The sequence below is a fragment of the Microcaecilia unicolor genome, chromosome 11 (assembly GCF_901765095.1).
Source record: "Microcaecilia unicolor chromosome 11, aMicUni1.1, whole genome shotgun sequence".
In the NCBI taxonomy this organism is placed as follows: Eukaryota; Metazoa; Chordata; class Amphibia; order Gymnophiona; family Siphonopidae; genus Microcaecilia; species Microcaecilia unicolor.
In genome coordinates, this window is record NC_044041.1 from 151,068,672 (window position 1) to 151,091,920 (window position 23,249).

Here is a 23,249-nt window from a genome sequence, read left to right on the forward strand (position 1 = left end):
AAGATCCACCGAGGGGGTGCCCCACGCTCGGAAGATCTTGCGGACAACGTCCATGTTCAGAGACCACTCGTGAGGTTGCATGATTCTGCTCAACCTGTCGGCCAGGCCATTGTTTACGCCTGCCAGATATGTGGCTTGGAGAAGCATACCGTGCTGAGTCGCCCAAAGCCACATCCTGACGGCTTCCTGACACAGAGGGCGAGATCCTGTGCCCCCCTGCTTGTTGGTGTAATACACAGCAACCTGATTGTCTGTCTGAATTAGGATAACTTGGTTGGACAGCAGTCTTTAGAGCATTCCAGATTGCTCACAATTCCAAGAGGTTGATCTGAAGATGCGTTTCCTGGAAGGACCAAACTCCTTGAGTGTGGAGCCCATCCACATGAGCTCCCCACCTGAGGAGGGATGCATCCGTCGTCAGCACTTTTTGCGGCTGAGGAATTTGGAATGGGCGTCCCAAGGTCAGATTGGAACGAATGGTCCACCAGTGAAGGGAATTGCAGAATTCGGTGGGAAGATGGATGGCATCCTCTAGATCCCCCGCAGCTTGACACCACTGGGAAGCTAGGGTCCACTGAGCTGATCTCATGTGTAGGCGTGTCATGGGAGTCACATGAACTGTGGAGGCCATGTGGCCCAGAAGTCTCAACATCTGCCAAGCTGTGATCTGTTGGGATGCTCGAGCTGAGGACACGAGGGCAAGAAGGTTGTCCGCCCGTGCCTGGGGAAGATAAGCTCGAGACATCTGTGTGTTCAACAGAGTTCCTATGAATTCCAATTTCTGTACAGGAACCAGGTGGGACTTGGGATAATTGATGACAAACCCCAGTAGTTCGAGCAATTGAATAGTAATCTGCATGGATCATAGAGCTCCTGCCTCTGAGGTGCTCTTCACCAGCCAATCGTCAAGATAAGGGAACACATGTACTCCCAGTCTGCGTAGCGATGCTGCGACCACTGCCAAGCACTTTGTGAAGACTCTGGGTGCAGAGGCGAGACCAAAGGGCAGCACGCAGTACTGAAAGTGCTGAGTTCCAGATGAAATCGAAGGTACTGCCTGTGAGTTGGGAGCACCGAAATGTGAGTGTAGGCATCCTTTAAGTCCAGAGAGCATAGCCAATCGTTTTCCTGAATCATTGGAAGAAGGGTGCCCAGGGAAAGCATCCTGAACTTTTCTCGGACCAGATATTTGTTCAGGGCCCTTAGGTCTAGGATGGGACGCATCCCCCCTGTTTTCTTTTCTACAAGGAAGTACCTGGAATAGAATCCCAGCCCTTCTTGCCCGGGTGGAACAGGCTCGACCGCATTGGCGCTGAGAAGGGCGGAGAGTTCCTCTACAAGTACCTGCTTGTGGTGGGAACTGAAAGATTGAGCTCCTGGAGGACAATTTGGAGGATTTGATTCCAGATTGAGGGCGTATCTGGACCGGACTATTTGTAGAACCCACCTGTCTGAGGTTATGAGAGGCCACCTTTGGTGAAAAAATATAAGCCTCCCTCCGACAGGAAGATCGTCCGGTACAGACACTTTGATGTCGGCTATGCTGCTCTGGAGCCAGTCAAAAGCTCGACCCTTGCTTTTGCTGGGGAGCCGGAGGCGCACGCCGCTGACGAGAGCGGGCCTGCTGGGGGCGAGCCTGAGCAGGCTGTCTAGAAGCAGGAGTGTACCTACACCTATTAGAGGAATAGGGAGCACTCCTCCTTCCTCCAAAAAACTCCTAGAGGAGGAGGTAGTAGCAGAAGGTGTCCGGCGGGCGAGAGAGTCCATAGCATCATGGTGCTTTTTGAGGGAATTAACCATATCCTTAACCTTCTCTCCAAAAAGATTGTCCCCCCGGCAAGGGACATCCGCCATACGGTGCTGGGTCTTCTGATCTAGGTCCGAGACACGCAGCCAGGAGAGTCTGCGCATCACGATACCTTGAGCAGCCGCCCTGGATGCTGCATCAAAAAAATCAAAAGCTCCCCTGGCCAGGAATTTGCAACACGCCTTCTGCTGCCTGACCACCTGGTGAAAAGGCTCGGCAAGCTCAGGAGGAAGAGCTTCAACCAAACTGGACAGTTGCTTTATCGAGTTCCGTAAGTGGATGCTGGTGTACAACTGGTATGTTTGAATCTTGGCCGCGAGCATTCCAGCCTGATACGCACGCCTCCCAAAAAAATCCAAGGTCCTAGACTCTCTGCCCGGGGGCGCCGAAGCATAGTCCCTAGTACTCTTGGATCTTCTGAGAGCAGAGTCCACCACCATGGAATCGTGAGGAAGTTAGGCCTTCACCATCACAGGCTCACCATGGACTCTGTACTGGGACTCAGACTTCTTGTTGACAACTGAATTGGATAAAGGGCAAGACAAATTCCGTAACATCACTTCCCTGAGTGTATTGTGCAGGGGGGCCGTTGCAACCTCTTTTGGCGGAGAAGGATAATCCAGGACCTCGAACATCTCAGCCCTGGGCTCATACACAGCCTCCATGGGAAAAGGAATGTCCCTAGACATTTCCCGCACAAAAGAAGAAAAGGAGAGACCTCAGGTGGAGATTGTCTAACCTCAATAGGTGGAGTGGGATCAGATGGAAGCCACTGAGAATCTTCCTCCGAAAAATATCTGGGGTCTTTTTCTCCACTCCATGAGTGCTCCTGTTCGGTGTCGGACAATAGCTCTTGAAGAGCAGCCCGAACCCGATCCTGCCTCAACCTCGAGAATCGATGTCCTCGTGAAGGGCGTCGAGAAGTGGACCCTTGCCTAGACTCCAGCGAAGCTTCCTCCACCGAAGTCGAAGGAGAGTCCACCCGGGTGGCAACCAGCTCAGGCACCGCAATCGGTACCGAGGGCGGGGACCTCCTCGCAGGAGATGGGGCAGATGCTGTCTGAGCAATAGGTACCGGAGGCGCAAGCACCTGCGGTACCGAGGCAGAAGGAGGCATCATCCCCTCCAGAAGGCCTGGAAACATGGCCCGGAGACACTCATCGAGGGCTGCCATCGGAAAAAGCTGTAGGATCGGTACGGGAGTCAGTGGTAGAGTCAGATGAGGTTCAAGAGCCGGTACCTGGCTTCCAGACGACCGACACATCGGCACCTCTTGAATGGAGGGCGAGCAATCCTCCCGGCGCCGACGCTTCTCGGGTGCCGACTCCCTCGGCTCCCCGGAGCTCTCAGTACCATGATGGGAAGGAGATCGATGGCGATGCTTCTTGGCCTTCGCCCGACGCCCATCATCGACACTCCTCAGTACCGATGAGGAGGACGTGGAATCCTCACACCTCCTCGGGTCCTGGTCCAACTCAGGGCGGTCCCGGGGGGCCTGCATAGCAGTAGGCCTGGAGACGGGTGGAGACCCGCTCAATGCCTCGCTGCTCCCAGCTATAACAGGTCTTTCGGCAGCCATTACTTGGACTTTCGATGCTGCTTCCCTCGACGTCGATGTCGATGCTGTCGACCTCGGTAACGATGTCGATGCCGACGTTGAAGGACCGGACCGATTTGGAAAAAGCTTCTCATGCCGAGCCTCTCGAGCTACCTGGGTCCTCTTTTTCATTAGCTTGCAAAGCTTACACGAAGCTGGCAAATGGTCGGGCCCAAGGCACTGGAGACACCAGGCGTGAGGATCGGTCGACGAGATGGTCCGATTGCAGCGGGAACAGCGTTTGAAGCCGCTGGGAGTCCTCGATGACATGGCAGGAAAAATAGCGGTCGAAAAATCAAACGACTCGATGGTGCCAACAAAAAGGCACGAAGAAAAGGAAAAAGCCACGCGACCGGGCGGCCTAAAGACGGCCGCGACCGGAGGAGAAAGGAAACTTTAAAACGGGGGGGGGGGGGGGGGGGGGGACCTAAGAAAATAAGGAATTCTTTTTTTTTTTTTTAGATAGAAAAAAGGTAGCGAAAGCTACAATGGAGCGCGTAAATGCGATGAAAAAACGTCTCCTGGGCCAGAACAACACGAGGAGCAGCAGAAAAACAACCCCTCTTCGCAAAGTGGAAAAAAGGAAACTGAGGGAAGCGCGCGGGTGTCACGGGCGGGAAGTCACTCGCGTATGCGCGGTGTGTTGTCCCCGCGCCCGTTGCGTTGCTTCTAGAAGCTTTTAAATGTTTTCTTTGAAATTATGGAGCTCCTGGGCCATCGCGGACGACGACCCATGCGTGATGATGTCCAGCCTGCTTGTCCTCGGAGAATATGCAGTTCCCTGGAGCAGTTTTTAGTGGCAGGCGGACCCAGGCCCATCCTCCCTACCTGTTACACTTGTGCTGGTAAATGTGAGCCCTCCAAAACCCACCACAAATCCACTGTACCCACATCTAGGTGCCCCCCTTCATCCCTAAGGGCTATGGTAGTGGTGTACAGTTGTGGGGAGTGGGTTTTTGGGGGCTCAGCACACAACGTAAAGGGAGCTATGTGCCTGGGAGCAATTTGTGAAGTCCACTGCAGTGCCCCCTAGGGTGCCCGGTTGGTGTCCTGGCATGTGAGGGGGACCAGTGCTCTACGAATGCTGGCTCCTCCCACAACCAAAGGGCTTGAATTTGGCCATTTTTGAGATGAGCATCCTTGGTTTCCATTATTGGTGAAAACCGAGGTCGCCCATCTATACAGTCAACTATCTCAACATTTAGGTCAACTATCTCTTATGTCAACCTAAATGTTGAGATTTGGGTGTCCCCGACCATTTTATCGAAATGAAAGATGGACGTCCATCTTGTTTCGATAATACAGGTTGCCCCGCCCCTTTGTGGTGCCGTCCTTAGAGATGGGCGCCCCCTTTTGATTATCCCCCTCCACGTAAGATATTAGATTTTGAGTTTGTCTCTTTTTCTTTTGGGCGCAGTTATTCACATATGTATATATTCATTTTTATAAAGCCAATTACTATACTCTTTATTGTTCTTATACATTGTAACAGGGTCACCCTTCCAGGTGTGACCGAGACTGTCCTTGCTTAGCTTCGTCTGGCTCTTGTGTGCTGGGCTCTCCTGTACACCTCATGGTTAAGACCGGCTTCTTCCCACTCGGTCTCTCCCTCTGTTGATCAGAGTCGGTATAGCCCCTAGTTTCTTTCTTTACCCTCTTCCAGAGACTTTCACACACTCAAAAGTTCTTAGAAAAATCCTAGGCTTTATTGTTCATTCTTAAAACACAGTATTAGTTTTGACTTAAAATTGATTCCTCCAGCATGGATAGTTCAGCTTATCATTAGCAGTCATCATTTCCAACATAGTTCAGTCCCTCCTCCAGCATGTATAATTCAACTTATTATAAGTCTTTAGTTCCAGCACAGTTCAATCCTATTTTCCACATGACAGTTGCTGACTCTGCTTACCAACACAACCTAACCCACAGCACTTTTTTTTTTTTTTTTTATTTATTCATTTATTCAAAAAAATTTTTACAAGAAACCTCTTGGTTAGAAAGTCTCTACCAACATAATAGAGTTTAACAAGGAAAATAATACAATGAAATTAAAATAAATCACTTTTAAAGAATAGAGACTCAAGTCCATAATGCAAGAAATCCAATATGTAGGAAATCAACTGGAGAAATAAACAAAGGAAATGTGGAAACATCAGATATCACACGTTCACTAAGTGGAGATGCCTCATTCTTTTCGCTTTTCCTTATTTGCCGAGGCTATGAGTGCAGACACATGAGCTGGCTCCATAAATACATATTTCTTCCCCCCAAGTCTTATTATACACTTGCAGGGGTATCTTAAAAAAAAGGTACCCCCCAAGTGCAAGACTTCCGGCTTGAGGAGTAGGAATTGTTTCCTCCGCCGTCTAGTCTCCTTAGAGACATCAGGAAACAGAAGGATTTTAAAGCCTAAAAAAGACTTTTCTTTATTACGAAAGAACAGGCGGAAGATCCAGTTCTTATCTGGTAGTAATGCTACGGTCGCTACCAAAGTAGCTGCCGTTGCAAGTTCAGAGTCAGTAGTTTCAAGCAAAAGAGAAATGTCTATCGGCTTTTCAATTGGCTGGTTCAATTCTTTCCCAGGAACATAATAAGCCAAGGTAAAAGGTGGGATACTTTGTTCAGGTATATTCAAAATTTCACGCATATAGCGCTTTAACATCTCAAGAGGAGCTACATTATGTATTCTAGGAAAATTAACAAATCTCAAATTATGGATTTTAGTATAATTGTCAAACATTTCAGATCTCATCCTGAGATTGGTCAAATCTTTTATCATCATTGATTGAGTTGTTTCAAAGTTCAAAGCTTTTTGATCAAATTTCTCCTCCAATTTTCCAATCTTTTCATCTAGAACTTTAAGCTCCTCTCCTTTTTTTTGTACATCAGTTTCCAAAGAATTTATTTTAGGTAACATCTCATTACTTTGTTTCAGAAAAAGCTGTCCCAAATTAGATACCAAGTCCCATAACGTTTCTAATGTTACTTCCTTTGGTTTTTCTACTAACAGTTTAGGTAATTCTAACCTCATGGTAGCCTGTTCAGGAGTCCCACTCCTTTCCTCGGTTCCTCTCCCCACACTCCGTGGCGTCTCCATGGGCAAATTGCCCTCCATTCCTTGCTCCGCTGTTATCTGAGCTTCCTCTCGATGCTCTTCTGGGCCCTCTGTACCTTCCGGGGTAGACCCTATCGATCCAAGGAGGAAGGAGCTCGCGCCAATCGGCTGGGGGGTGGTGAGCGATTAGCGGGGCTTAGTGTAACATCAAGGCCAACGGAATCCGAGTTCTCCAATTCATCGAGGTTCCTAGCCGGCAGCGTTCCGCTATCCATAGCAGCTCCCGACGGTCTCACAAACCTATCCATAGGTCCCGGCAATGAGGAAGGCAACGGGGAAGCTCTAGCCGTCACTCTACCTTGGCGTTTCGGCATTTTTTTTCACAACGGTAAGAGTGAGACTCGCCGCGTCTTAGTGAAGTGCGTCCATCACCCACAGCACTTTTATCAGCAGACAGTTTCTGGGTTAGTTATTTCCACAAGCCCCCTCTCCACTGGCTCACTTTAGCCTTCCCCAACATCCACAGTCTTGGCAATACAGAGGCCACAAAAGCTTTTACCTTTTCCCCACGAGTCTGATCCAAACCAGCCACCTCCATACACTCTACTACCCTCTTCCTCCTCCCTAATTTCCCTCAGCTGTTCCTCATCCCCTGGCTCAGAACTCACCTCCCAATCATTCACTTCCACCTCCCCCTCCTGCAAGTCCAACTGACTCTGCAATGGCTTCTGGGGAGTGTAGTTTCCCCCCTGAACTAGAGATTTCACCGCTGGTTTGGCCACCAGAGGGCAAACTGCTCGCATAGCAGGTCGGAATGAGGAAGGATGCTGACTATTAAAGGAACAGCCACCCCCCCCCTTCTTCATCCCAGTACTATAGAGTGCTCACACCCCCCCCTGCTTAAACAATTGCCAGTCTTCTCTTCGCTGGCAGTTCGAGACAAGACATCAGCATTTGTTAAAAGCTTCCCAGATCTATGCTCCACCTGAAACTGATAGGGCTATAAGGCTAAATACCACCGGGTGAGCCGGCCATTACTATTCTTCATTTGTCCTAACCACCTAAGGGGAGCATGATCTGTCACCGGAGTAAACCTACGCCCATCCAAATAGAAATGACACATCTGGACCGCTTATTTTATGGCCAAACACTCCCTCTCTATGGTTGAGTACCGGGCCTCATGTGGTAGCAGCTTCCTACTCAGATACATGAGGGGATGCTCTTGGCCCTCATGTACCTGTGATAACATCGCCCCCAATCCTACCCCTTACCGCATGAAAGAATCATTACTGGTGGGACAGTTCTTACGACTGCAATGTATTTGTTCATCAGACGAGATATTCCGCCAACAAATCGGTACATCTCACTCAGTGGCTTAGGGAGAGGGGTTACCCGGATCATTGTATCCGCCGGCTTACAAGAGAGCATGGTACGCTCAACGGCCCCTTCTGTTTCAAGATAAACCTGAGTAATCATTGGACAAATTTGTCTGTGTTCTCACATATACAGACTTAGCTCCCCAAATAGCTTGGATTATTAATAAACATTGGGACATTCTTTCATTTCATTCAGTGTTCCAACAGCGGCCTTGCATAGCTTATCGCAGAGGTCCTAATTTACGGGATAAGCTAGTTCATACCATTCGACCTACTGCTCAACCAGCATCTGACGTCATCTCGCGGACATTAAAGGGACATAAAGCATGTGGACGCTGTCAATTTTGTGATCAGACTGTTCAAGGTTCTGAATGGCATCATCCAAATAAAACTAATAAAGTGTATCATTATAGAACCAACACCACATGTGAATCCACACATGTAATATATGGGATCATGTGTCCCTGCAATTTATGGTATGTGGGGCGCACTAAGACAGATAAAAACTCGGCTTACTGAGCACAAGAGCAGACTTCACAATCAAGTTTTGACGGCTCCACTTGTAACTCACTGTGTTGAATTTGGTCATCAGTTTGCTTAATTGAAATGGTTAATTATTGATCAGGTCGTCCATTCCTTTAGGGGAGGGGATTTGGTACATATACTTAACCAGAAGGAACAATTTTGGTTCTTTGAATTAGGAACGTTAACACCAAATGGACTAAACGATCTAATTGAGTGGAATACGATCATTTGATTTTTTTTCTGCTAATTTCTTCATCATGACAATTATTCTATTAGTTTAGGAGGAGTCAGAGTATGACATCATTTCCTGTCAGGGAACATTTAAATAGTCTTTGCTTGACAGGAGCAGAGCACCAATATAGGAGCGGCACTTTTTCTTTTAGTCTTATTCTTTGATATATCATATTTTGAGTTCCTGAAGAAGTAAATACAAAACCCTGCAGAGTCGAACTCGATATGGTTTGTTGTGGAAAACAGAAGAACATAATGCACTATAGCGTGGGAGCGTTTTAGATCTGGCATTACGCAGCGGGCTCGCATGCTCAATTTTTTTCAAGAAGGAGATGCGGTGATGAATCTCTTCATGGTATCAGACGTTGTTATCAAGGATTGAAGTCAGCCTTGGAGTGGATCACCGGCTCATAAGTATCTCTAAGTTCCTCAGTTGCTTTCACTGACTTATATTACATAATAGTGCTATGGAAATTCAGCACACAAGTATTTCAATGAATTGGTGAAAGAAAAATTATAGGAGAGATATTCTCTATACATATATTTTTTGTTTGTTCAGGTGCAAGACACTGGACGGAGTGAATGAGAGACTTTATCCAGATATTTTAATACATTGTATTGAGTTATAATTTTCATTTTGCAATAAGAGCACATGAAGGGTCTTTTTGCTCACACAAAATAAAATAAAAAGTAGTGGAGAAGTTCTATGATCGAGACACTTGTCCACCCCTAAAGGCATAAATCACTTCGGTGTAGTCTCGCTTGGGTGAGTTCACACTCTGAGATCTCTCCACCATCACATAAAATATTTTGTTTACATAGTTTATTTGATTTATCTGGATAAGTACATAAGTAAGTACATAAGTAGTGCCATACTGGGAAAGACCAAAGGTCCATCTAGCCCAGCATCCTGTCACCGACAGTGGCCAATCCAGGTCAAGGGCACCTGGCACGCTCCCCAAACGTAAAAACATTCCAGATAAGTTATACCTAAAAATGAGGAATTTTTCCAGTCCATTTAATAGCGGTCTATGGACTTGTCCTTTAGGAATCTATCTAACCCCTTTTTAAACTCCGTCAAGCTAACCGCCCGTACCACGTTCTCCGGCAATGAATTCCAGAGTCTAATTACACGTTGGGTGAAGAAAAATTTTCTCCGATTCGTTTTAAATTTACCACACTGTAGCTTCAACTCATGCCCTCTAGTCCTAGTATTTTTGGATAGCGTGAACAGTCGCTTCACATCCACCCGATCCATTCCACTCATTATTTTATACACTTCTATCATATCTCCCCTCAGCCGTCTCTTCTCCAAGCTGAAAAGCCCTAGCCTTCTCAGCCTCTCTTCATAGGAAAGTCGTCCCATCCCCACTATCATTTTCGTCGCCCTTCGCTGTACCTTTTCCAATTCTACTATATCTTTTTTGAGATACGGAGACCAGTACTGAACACAATACTCCAGGTGCGGTCGCACCATGGAGCGATACAACGGCATTATAACATCCGCACACCTGGACTCCATACCCTTCCTAATAACACCCAACATTCTATTCGCTTTCCTAGCCGCAGCAGCACACTGAGCAGAAGGTTTCAGCGTATCATCGACGACGACACCCAGATCCCTTTCTTGATCCGTAACTCCTAACGCGGAACCTTGCAAGACGTAGCTATAATTCGGGTTCCTCTTACCCACATGCATCACTTTGCACTTGTCAACATTGAACTTCATCTGCCACTTGCACGCCCATTCTCCCAGTCTCGCAAGGTCCTCCTGTAATCGTTCACATTCCTCCTGCGACTTGACGACCCTGAATAATTTTGTGTCATCGGCGAATTTAATTACCTCACTAGTTATTCCCATCTCTAGGTCATTTATAAATACATTAAAAAGCAACGGACCCAGCACAGACCTTTTTTTCATTTCATCCTTCCCTATTAGACTCTGGTTCTTTACCGATTTCAGTATTTACATTAAGGCACACTTTTGGTTTCAATATTTTTTTTTTCAACACACTACAGGAAGCTTTAGTGTCGCTGGTTTTTCTTTGTTCCCTGTGTTATGTATTCTATGGGCTTTCACCATTTTTTTTATTCACATCACTATGGATGTTTTCAGTATCATGATTATGTCCCTATTGATGCACAGCAGTGCTAGCCTTCCATAGCATTCTTCTATGGTGGGGCATCAGTGAGTGTTTTTATAAGATGTTATAATAAAGTGAACGTAAATCTACATTTCCTTTAAAGTTTCCTGTTAGTCATAACTGCTTCTGTTTACCACACCATGGATGTTGCTTAGGTCCCAGTAGATATTTCCTCACTATAACACATTCAGTTTTTGTGCACTGATGCACACTCAGTCAGGTTATTATGCTCACAGTCATTTCACTCTTTGTGTATCCTTCTCATGGTGTTGCCTCCTATTCATATTTTAACTCTTCATGTTTTTTTAAGCAGTATTCCTTGGATATTTCAAGTACCTGTTTGTGTAGAATTATATTTCCACACATCCACTTCTAGGGTAGTCTTCTTCACGAGTATATGCTTCTCTTTCCTTTCACAGAATTATAATTTATTGTGAAAAAGGAGCTTAATGACCTAAACAGCTAGTTGATTGTAATAGCATTCATGCTGTGTAGCATTTCATGCAGTGCTGTCCTTTGGCTTACGCATAGAGACACTGCTTAACAATTTGTGTTTTATGTTTTTAGCTCGGTCAAATATAGTATAGTCCATTTCAGATTTTTTATATATAAAGTTTTAGAGTTTATGTATTATGCTATCTTTTTCATATCCCTGTGCATAGCTTTTAGATTATGTTTGTGTTATTTTTAGTGTTCTTTTCTTTTTATGTAATTTATAGACTCCTGAGACATGGCTGCTGTGTTGATTCTTTTGATGTGCTTTCGATAAATTGAATTGGACTGACACATTTTCCTTGTGGTTTTTGGAAGTGCCAACACTTCAACAATCTCAGCAAGCCAGCTCAGCTAGCCAGCCAAGCCCTTCCAGGCAAGCCAGCCAGCTCAGAAAATAAGCCAGCCAAGCTAGCCAGCTATTTATAATCATCATTTTTTTAATTGATGATTTACTGTTTCTTCATGGGTTTAAAAAATGAACTGTTATTTTTATTAGTGTTTCATTATCAGTATTAAATATTATTTGTCTTTTAAACTATAGGCAATTACATAAAACCTTTCAACTTTGAGCTGGAGACATGGGGAAGAAATGATTGTGGGGATGGTGAGGGAGTGGAGTTACAAAGTCTGCCTGACTGCAGGGATGGAGTGGGGATGGGGAAAAAAATTGGTTGTTTTTAAGCAAAATGTGCTTGTTTGTGTACAACTGCCTGGCAACACTATTCAGTTCATCTTTCCTGTAGTGTTTAACATTTGCTTATGCCCATTGGGAAAATTGATTCAAAGTTCTTAAGACATATTTGCTACATGTGGATGACGGTCAGTTGAATGACTCATTAGGAGATATGTGGATGGAGTTATTTGAGAACAGGATATTATACCTAAAAGCTGACATCAATTGGCTAGAATTTTGCTGAAGTTCTAAACTCTTTCAAAAAAGGTTTAGATTTGGTTCCATAGAGTTGGACAATTTTCTATGTTCTGATGGAACATAGTTGAAAAGGTAAGCATGCAAACTTAAGAGCGTTATTGAAAATCTCCTCTGCTACCCCATATTTGGCAAGTACAAGCTCATTTCTATTAGCTTGAACAAATGTTAGTTGTGCCGTCTATTTAGCTTATTTCTTGATATATTGCCTTCAAACCATACAGCACAGTAGCGTAGTTAATAAAAAATGTTTTTCAGAAAGGAAAAAAGATACAATAATCAAAACATAAAGTAAAAGAACATGAACTAGAGAGGGTGGGGGATTTCAACAGTCGACCAGTCCAAAAATTCCAGTAAATCTAGAGAGCCATATGCCAAGGTAAACAGTTGTGTCTTACTTTAATGTATGCCTTGTTTTTGCAGTGAGTTTCATAGTGTCCAGTTCACCTTTTCTGACTCCATGTGCAGTTTTCCCTTGTTAGTCACCTTTATTTTCTAACTCCTTTTACTGTCTTATGTCTATATGTTGCACCTCTGCTTACACCCTATGCTGAATATTATGTTTTAATGTGTATTGTGTTGACTTTTTGTATTATGCTATAATGTGTATTGGTATTTGAATATTTTGTTGTTTTGTCTATGTTCTGATTATACTTTCTGTACACCACGTTGGGTAAATTTCTCCAAAAAGGTGGTTAAATAAATCCAAATAAATACAATTAGTACAGGACTCTGTAGCTGTAGACTACAAGAGCTAGTACAACTTCAGTGGTTCCCAGCTCAGTACTGGTTTCACTTAAGATTTTTCAGTTCTGAGTGGGAATGGAGCACTTGAGACAAATTTGATGTCTTACGATATATATTGTTCCAAGGGCCATTTTTTGTGGAACTATTATGGAAAGAGATGTGCGTGCATATGTGCATCTTGTTTTTGGTTGTATTGCCCCATGACTTTCAAAGATAAAAGCCTCCTGACATGACATTGAAATATGAGTGTGTGTGGGGAGGGTGCTGGAAGGATGACTTCTCTGGAAGTGAGGTAGAGATGTTGAGCAGAGGCTGAATAATGAATATGGTCTCCTGATGAAGGTATAATGAAACACGGCCAGTGTTGGGACCAAAAGATTTGTGGGACCAGAAGAATTTTTATATTAAATGTTGGGTGGATGAAGATGATGTCTGATACTCTATGATCCCCTAATGATGTGCAGTTCTTCACTGATTATTGGGATATAAATTGGATTCTTTGTTTAAAAATTTGGCGCTCCTGATGTGAGGGGTTTACTGAAACCTTGGAAGATTTGGACCATATAAAGGGTCTGGAATTATTAAATGAGCATATAACATCTTTCCCGATATCAGTCAACTATTTGAGAAGAACTTTTAGACGTGAACTATTTGTATATGCTTCAAAACCAGGGGGAGGGTGGGCATTATGGTGTTATGATATAATGACTCAATAATTGTAAGAACATAATTTTGTAATAAAGATTGTAGTTTTAAACAGTGTATGAATGGGTTTTGAATGATTATATATTTTGTATTTGGTACAAACATTGTATTAGTCAGTGACATTAAAGTATTGTGACTAATTATTGAAAGTGTAACCCTGTGTTTGGAATTAAGGATAGTCTAAAAGGAAGAGTGCCCATAGACGGTCTACCTAGCTTCCTGTTTCTTTTGACCCAAACAGAATGAGTGCATCTATCGGTGAATACACTTTATTCAATTGGCTAGCAGACTGCTTCTTTCACTTATGCCCAAGCTGGGCTGATTCTGGAGGGGCCATGTTACGGCTCACAATATCAGAGCCATGGCTGTGTCGGTAGCCCACTTGAGATCAGCCTCCATTGAAGAGATTTTAAAAGGCTGCAATATGGTCTTCAGTCCACACATTCACATCTCATTACTGCCTTGAGCAAACTACCCAACGCTACAGTCGGTTTGGTCAGACTGTTCTACAGAATTTGTTTGGTATCTAGAATCCAACTCTACCCTCCTGGGCCCATTCTTATTCTGTTCCAGGCTGCACCTTCACATCAAGACTGTATGTTAAGATTGATTTGATTTTTTTTTTTTGCTTTGCCTTGCCCTTGCAAGTCCTTATTCTTGATTTGATTTCATTTACCCTGGTAGCTAGGGATTCTCAAATGTGGGAAACGAAGTTTCTCACCTGTAGTAGATGTTCTCAGAGAACAGCAGGGTATATATTCTAACATCTTTATCTCTTCCCCTAGGAGTTGTATCCCTTTAGCTTGGTATTCTATTGCCGGTCTTGCGTGCTCACATCGGGTGGGAAGACACTTGTGCATGCGTGGTGGGATGCTGCCAAAGGCCCAGAACACTGGGTAGCATCTGCACCAGGCTCCGTTGTATTCTTACATTTGGGTGACGTCATTCATGTCCTGCTGTCTTTGGAGAACATCTGCTACAGGTGAGTTGTCCCTAGAGGACTCATAATGTTGTACCTGAGGCAATGGAGGGTTTAAGTGATGACTTCCCAGAGATCACAAGGATCCACAGTGAGATTTGAACCACGCATCCCCTGGTTCTCAGCCTACTACTCAAACCATTAGGCTACTCCTCCATTCCATGTTGTCCTAGGATGACTTTTCCTATATAGCTGTAGTGTGAGCCCTGGGATGTAGCCAACACACTTATTCTTTCTGCCTCTTGCCACTCTCTGTAGTAGGCAATAGAACTGCCTAATACGCCCCCCCCCCCCCCCAATCCTTCAGCAGTGTCTGAACATTGCCTCAGTTCCCCAGTGAGGCAAGCAGGTCAGATATGCCATTTCTGCGCTATGTTCTGTTCTCCTCAGAAGCACCATAAGCTCAATGCATGTGAGTGGAATTTATTTCATTTATCTGTCTGTGGAAAGAGGTGACCCAAGTAAAACTTGCACAACTCCCTGACCTGTAGTAAGCAAGCAAGCAAGCAAGCAAGCATTGAAAACCATCCTGAAAGGGTCAAAAGTATGCATTGTGCATGTCATGATTCTCCTGCAAAGCTTAAAGCATTTGAGTATTCCAGCCAGAATCTTAAACGATTAAGGTATTGACTTACTCTGATTTAATCTGCCTGAGAACCTTTAAGAGCTTTTCCATTAGTGTTTTTGTATGGAAAAACACTGTTGTTACTGAGTATTATCTATGCACTGCATCCCAAGACAGTAGGAAATGAATGCAGACAGTGCTGTAGCATCTTCGAAGCATCTGGCTTCCAGTATACAGAGATGAAATGCTTTCACATCCCCACTGTATAAAAATTGTTCCAGCTTTCCTGTGATTACTGCTTGCCTGACCTTATTTCTCTGGTTATTTGCCTTGATTTTTCCCCTCTTGCTACTTCTCTTAGTACCTGCTATTTTTTCTCTCTCTCTTCAGAAGTTAATAAATTTCTATTTTATTTCTAGGGCTTTGTAGGAGAACCAAATGTATCGCTTAACATATCTGCTATGCAATAGCTGGGAGAGACTGTGTAGGAGGGTTGAGTGTTTCCCTGTATCTCTTCCTGGTATAGTATGGCCTGTATGTTTTTTTTTTGTTTTTTAACAAGATTTTGAAGTACTAGGGTCTCTGTCTTTTATTACCATGACCTGTTCTGAGGAAAAATGATCTCATATGGAAGCAATAATGGTATAGTAAAATCAGATCAATGATTTCTACTACTACTTATTTCTGTAGCACAACTAGATGTTTGCAGCGCCTGCTTGACAGAGATTACAATCTAATTAGGACAGACAAACAGGACAAATAAGGGATAAGGGAATTACTAAGGTGGGAGTGATAAAACATGGCTACTGAGCAAGTGAATGAGGGTTAGGAGTTAAAAGCACAAACAAAAAGGTAGACTTTTAGCCTAGATTTGAAGACGGACAGAAATGGAGCTTGACGTACCAGCTCAGGAAATTGATTCCAGGCATATGGTGTAGCAAGATAAAAGGAACAGAGAATAGAGTTAGCAGTGGAGGAGAAGGGTGCAGATAAGAGAGGTTTACCCAGTGAACGGAGTTCTCGGGGAGGTGTGTAGGGAGAGAAGAGTGGAGAGGTACTGAGAAGCAGCAGAGTGAATGCATTTGTAAGTCAATAAGAGGAGTTTGAACTGTATGCGGAAATGGATAGGGAGCCAATGAAGTGACTTGAAGAGGGCCAATATGAGCATAGCAACACTGGTGGAATATAAATCGTGCAGCAGAATTTTGAACAGATTAGTGGGAGACCTGTGAGAAGCAAGTTGCAGTAGTCTAACGAGAGGTGATAAGAGTGTGGTTAAGGGTTCTACTAGTGTGCTTAGAAAGAAAGGATGAACTTTGGTGATATTATACAGAAAGAAATGACAGGCTTTAGCAGTCTGTTGAATATGTGCAGAAAAGGAGAGAGAGGAGTCAAAGATGACCCCAAGGTTACGAGCTGATGAGACGGAGGATGAGCATGTTATCACAGAGATAGAGAATGGGGGAAGAGGAGAGGTTGGTTTAGGGAGAAAGATAAGAAGCTCAATCTTGGCCATGTTTAGTTTCAGGTGGTGATGAGACATCCAGGCAGCAATGTCAGACAGGCAGGCTGATACATTGGCCTTGATTCCTGCTGAAATTTCTGGTGTGGAGAGGTAGATCTGGGAGTCATCAGCATAAAGGTGATACTGAAAATCATGGGATGAGATCAGAGTACCAAGGGAAGAAATAATAGATGGAGAAAAGAAGAGGTCCCAGGATCAATCCCCGAGGTACACCAACTGATAGTGGGATAGAAGTGAAGGAGGATCCACCAGAGTCAGGGCTTTTTTTGAGGGGGTACTTGGGGGTACTGAGTACCTGCACCTTTTTCCATTTTCTGCTAAAATTGACCCATAGTCCCCACGTTTTAATGAAAGAGCTCAGGCTCTACACACCAATTGTGCCTTGTCATAGATCCTATGACTGGTTGCAGGGGACCTGGCTATTGTGGGGTGGGTCTCTCAGTGATCACCCCACCCCTGAAGGGTGGCCTGGCAATTTGAGTACTGGCACCTTTTTCATTAGAAAAAACACACTGATCAGAGTATGTGAAAAATCGTAGAAAATCAAGCCATTGGGATGTAGGAGAAGCCAGCATTTTTAGCAGACTGGTCCCCCAGACATCCCAGGAGAAAAATGGGGCACACATTTATATGAAGTCCATAGCAGGGTGCTCCCAGGCACACATCTTGCCGTTGCTCCCTTATGTTGTCTGCTGAGCCCTCCAACACCCACCCAAAACTCACGTTCAAATATTTGAAAGGTATTGACGTTCAAATATTTGAAAGGTATTAATCCGCAAACGAACCTTTTCCGGAGATGCGAAGGCGGTAGAACGAGAGGACATGAAATGAGATTGAAGGGGGGCAAACTCAAGAAAAATGTCAGGAAGTATTTTTTCACGGAGAGAGTAGTGGATGCTTGGAATGCCCTCCCGCGGGAGGTGGTGGAAATGAAAACGGTAACGGAATTCAAACATGCGTGGGATAAGCATAAAGGAATCCTGTGCAGAAGGAATGGATCCTCAGGAGCTTAGTCGAGATCGGGTGGCAGAGCCGGTGGTGGGAGGCAGGGCTGGTGGTTGGGAGGCGGGGTAGTGCTGGGCAGACTTATACGGTCTGTGCCAGAACCGGTGGTGGGAGACGGGACTGGTGGTTGGGAGGCGGGGATAGTACTGGGCAGACTTATACGGTCTGTGCCAGTACTATATGAGTTATCTTGTTGGGCAGACTGGATGGACCGTGCAGGTCTCTTTTCTGCTGTCATCTACTATGTTACTATGTTACACTAAAAGTATGATGGGAGACAGAAAAAGAAAACCAGGAAAGAATAAAGCCCTGAAATCAAAGTGAGGACAGCATATCAAGGAGTAGGCGGTGATCAACAGTGTCAAAAGCAGCAGAGAGGTCGAGGAAGGATGAGGATAGAATAGAGACCTTTGGATCTGGCCAGAAACAGGTCATTGGTGACTTTTAGCAAGCAGTGTTTCAGTTGAATGAAGAAGGTGAAAGCCAGATTGCAGTGGATCAAGAATAACTTCAGGTGAAAGAAAGTCAAGACAATGGTGGTGAACAGCACGTTTAAGTGTCTTGGATAGGAAAGGAAGAAGGGAGATGGGGCAATAGTTAGTTTATTTATTTATTTATTTATTAGGATTATTTATTGCCTTTTTGAAGGAATTCACTGAAGTGGTGTACAGTAAGAATAGATCAAACATGAGCATGAGTTTTGGAAGGACAGGTAGGGTCCAGTGAAGGTTTTTTTGAGGAGTGGTGTGACTATGGTATGTTTGAAGGTATCAGGAACAGTCACAGTGGAAAGTGAATCATTGAAGATATGACAGATAAAAGGGATGACAGTAGGAGAGTTGGTGCTAAGTAGATGGGTGGGAATAGGATCAGAGGAATAGGTACATTTCGTGGAGGAAAGAAAGTGTGCAGTTTCCTCTTCAGTGATTTCAGAAAAGGAGGCAGGGGTTGAAGGAGGATTGAGAGAATGGACTAAGGGAAGGAGACATGGAGATGACTTGGTTGAGAATTCAAGCTTAATCTTGTGACCCTTATGAAAGTACTCAGCCAGAGTCTGGGATCCTAAGGAGCTTAGCCAAGATTGGGTGGCAGAGCCGGTGGCGGGAGGCGGGGATAGTGCTGGGCAGACTTACACGGTCTGTGCCCTGAAAAGGACAGGTACAAATCAAGGCAAGGTATACACAAAAAGTAGCACATATGAGTTTATCTTCTAGGGCAGACTGGATGGACCATGCAGGTCTTTTTCTGCCGTCATTTACTATGTTACTATGGGGAGAAAGTGAAGGGGGAGTTGAAGATGAAGGCACTTTGAGGAGAGAGTTCAGTGTAGTAAAGTGACGTCGAGGATTTGAGCCAAGAGAATTTGTCAACTGGATGTAGTAGTCCTGTTTGGCAAGTGAAAGTGCAGACTGGTAGGAGGTCAGCAAGAATTTAAAATGTATGAAGTCAGTATGGGTACAGAATTTCAGCCAAAGGCATTCGTCAGAGCGGGCACAGGAACGTAGGTAGCGGATTCTAGAGGTCAGCCAAGGCTGGGGTTTGGTACGCCTTACAGAACGGGGAATTGGAGGAGTGAGAATATCCAGAGCAGAGGAGAGAGTAGTATTATAGGAAAAGACTCATTGACAGACTTGGATAACATAGTGGTTGAGAAGAGATTTTAAACACTGGAGGACAGAATAGAAGGGTCTGTATTCTGAAGATTCCTAAATGTATTGGTTGAGATTGGACGGGACTGGGAGGAGGGTGTTTAAGTGTAAAAGTTATCAGATGATCAGAGAGAGGAAGAGTTGAGGCACAGAAACTGGTGAGTGAGCCGTTGGAGAAGAAGGTAAGATCAAGGCAGTGGCCATTCTGGTGAGTGGGGGTAGTGGAGCACAGCTGAAGATTGAAAGAGGATGTTAAAGTGAGAAACTGAGAAGCATAAGAATCAGAGGGATCATTAGCGTGAATGTTAAAATCCACAAGAATGAGGGAAGGAGATGAAGGTTCAAGAAAGAAGGAGGAACCAGGCGTCAATGTCAGTGAGAAAGGAAGAAAGGAATTTATCAGGGGATCAATAAATGACTGTTACTTGGAGAGGCAGAGGAGTGAATAGACAATTGGAATGGACTTCGAAGGAAGAAAAGCATTGAGACTTAGGTGGAAGAAGAGGTTGAAATATACAGGAGGGTGAGAGGAAGTAGCCCGACACCAACTCTGTGGCCAACTGGGTGAGGAGTATTGGAGAAAAGGTAACCTCCATGGCACAGGGCCGTGGCTGAAGCAGAGTCTTCAGGGCAAAGCCAAGTCTCATGGCAAGCATATGGAGAGTACAAGAGAGAAAGAGGTCGTGGATGTAGGAAAGCTTTTTGTATGCAGAGCAGGCATTCCACAGAGCACATGGGAGATAGGGAAAAGGGGGGAGGAGAGGAAGAGAAATTAGATTGGAGCCAACACGGTGTGACCTGAAGGTACAGGATGAGAGCTGATGTGGAGGACCAGGATTTTGATTGATATCCCCAGTGGAGAGAAGGAGCAAGAGAGTACAGAGAAGAGTAGGAGAGACATGACGACAGCGACAAAGGCAAGATGTACTCAGAATGGAGATGGTTGAATAGAAAGAAGGAATTGTTGAAGGCTGATTGCTGTGAAGAAGGGAGAAGGTAAAAGAGATGGTGAGATGATGAAAGCAGAAGGTGGACAATGTGTGCAGTATACAGTGATTTTCAGATGGAGAAAGAGATTTGGAAGGGACAGTACCAAGAAGAGAGAACCATAAGAAGTAACTGGGAGAAAATACAAAATGTATAGAGAAAATGCTTTGGCGTACGGCACCTGGAGCGAAGGCCCTGGGAGAATCGGGGAGTCACCCCAGAGAAGGCTGTGAGGATATGCAGATGGGCTGCAAGTCCTCCACAGCACCTGGAAGGCAGCTGGTGTGAGTGCTGGGCACCTCATCAGGGGTTAGGCAGAAGCCAGCATTCCTCCCCCTGAGGGAAGCTGTTTAGAATTTTCAAAAGCTACTTAGCCAAGTAAAAGGTGTTTTGGAAGACTTTCCACTCTATATCTGGGTAAAAGTATGCATGCTGTTCAGTGTCTTTGGCAGAGACATTCCTGGGCCAAGATTAGGCTGCGGATGATGATGATGCATCTGTTTGCTGGTCAAAAGCAAGAGCAGGTGCTCTGTTCCTGAGCAGCTTCAAAAAGAAAGGACTGTGCTGAGGGTCTTTAAGAGGACCCCCCTCTATTTAAGCAGGAAATAAATTATTAGTTTTAATAGATGATTTTAAAAAATCAATAATAAAAAAATAGCTACTATTTTATATTGTAATTCTCATTTACAAATGCATTTTATTTTTATTTTAGTGAAGCGTGAGACCCCTTGTAATGTGAGGTCCTAAGCTGTAGCTTGTTAAGCTTAAAGAGAATCCACGCGTGTGGAGAACTCAATAGATCCCACGGAGCATAAAATTAAAATAAAAAAGGTGGAAATATGAGCCAGGCTATCCAAAAACTGGAACCAAACTGAAATTTCAAAATAGAACGTATTTAATAATTATCAAATAAATGATAATAAAACATTTTCACATAGACAATGACTCGACACAACGTTGTGTTTCGGCAAACTGGCCTACATCAGGAGTCTATAAACAAAAAAAAACATGAATAAAATGTACATAAATATAGTAAAGAAGAGAAACAACATATAAGATGTCAAAAATCAGAATGGTTTACGATGCATACCAAAAAAAATTATTTAAAAAAAAAATGGCAAATAGAGAATATAAAGTTGGACACACATATAGAGCATCTGTCATAACTGTCTTGAAAATATGGTTACATGTAGCAGCCTATGTTAGAAATGCCATATATGAAATATGGAGTTGGACGCATATATAAAGCACCTGTCATAACTGTCTTAAAAATCATAAAACTTAAAAAAATGTCAGTTTATATATACATACATGGGTCAGTATATAGTGTGGAAAAGACTGACCTTATAACTGAGATCACCTATGAAGTGAAATCATGGATTGATGTTATGAAAAAAATCTGTGAAAAAATATTGAATCAAAAAAATGAAAGGAAACAATAAAAAGAACGCGGATAGGAATACATTTCTGGAGTACAGCAGTTGTCATCCAAGGAAACTTAGGGATAGCTTACCTTTCAGTTCCTGAAATTTCGGCATATTTGTTCGAATGATGCGAACTTTAAGGAGAAATCAGTGGATTTGAAGAGAAGGCTAAATGAGAGGGGGCACCCTAGACAAGTAATTAACAAAGTATACAAAAGGGCAAAATGTAATCATCGGGAACATTTATTGGTGCCGTGAGTTAAAGAAGCGGATGATAATATATTGAGTATTGAGGTTTACAGCCACCACCTTGAGAGTGGCTTTGGCCATCAGGAAACACTGGCACATAATGCAAACATTACCGGTGTTCGCAGAAGCTAGATTGAGGTTTGCCTATAGTAAAGGCAATAATTTCAAGGAAATTTTATCCCCAGAGGTTTTAAGAGAACAGCCCTGGATGAGAGAATTGACTGGACTGGACACGGAAGATGTGGAGGATGTCAGATGTGCGATATCATGATCATAAAGGAGTTCGTGGATCCCCAATCAGGGAGGAGGTTTACTCTGTGTTCAAGAACGTCATGCACTTCAGATTTTGTAGTTTATTGCATCCAATGTCCATGTGAGAAGTTATATATTGAACAGACTTCGAGGAAGTTAGTGACGTGGCTTACAGAACATAAAAGTAATATTAATATTAAGAAGACCTTGGCTCCCCTTGCATATCATTGTGAACACCAACAACATGTATTTGAATCATTATGCTATGTGATTTTACAACAGCTGCCATCTAATGAATGAGGAGGAGATAGACGTCTGCTCTTGCAATTAGAATAAAATTGGATTCCAGATTTAATTAACTACCATAAAGCTTTTGTTTTACAGCAAGCGTGCAATTGGTTTCACACTATAGCTGGTTGGTGCAATCCACGGTACTTACCCACGCCGACTACTACAACAGTATCATCTTAGGCTGTAAGACCCATATCCTGGAAAAACCTCAGACTGCCCAAAATACAGCAGCAAGACTCATTTTTGGCAAATCACTATTTGAAAGTGCAACACCTCTTCGTGAAAAACTTTCACTGGCTCCGTATCAGAGAACGGATCAACTTCAAGGTCCATACATTAATCCACAAGATTATCCACGGTGAATCTCCAGACTATATGCTCAATCTGATTGACCTTCCCACCAGAAACATGTCTGTAACTTCACGAACTTACCTCAACCTACATTACCCCAATTGCAAAGGACTCAAGTACAAAACCTATTATGGATCCAACTTCTCCTTCTTAGGCAGCCAACTCTGGAATGCCCTCCCCAGACCTATCCGATCAATTAGTGACTGTCGACCCTTCCGGAAATCACTAAAAACCCATCTGTTCAAGCAAGCCTACCCAAACGACCAAGACTAATCCTATGAACCCATCTACCCATCACATATCCAGGAGACAACGATAATGGCCTAGACCACTTCTCCCACCTAATTTCCCTATGCTCATCC

The 23,249-nt window shown here is 44.0% G+C and overlaps 1 protein-coding gene across 2 annotated transcripts in view; it reads left to right on the top strand.

Moving 5' to 3' along the window:
• Positions 1-23,249, top strand: part of EXOC3L2 (exocyst complex component 3 like 2) — a 419,752-nt gene that overhangs the window by 70,402 nt on the left and 326,101 nt on the right. The window contains exon 1 of one of the 2 annotated variants that reach the window (XM_030219234.1): positions 15,606-15,674. The exons of the other annotated variant lie outside the window; for it this stretch is intronic. The gene's annotated coding sequence lies outside the window, so the exon portion shown is untranslated. Of the gene's footprint in view, positions 1-15,605; positions 15,675-23,249 lie in introns of those variants that run through there. 2 annotated transcript variants of the gene reach the window in all.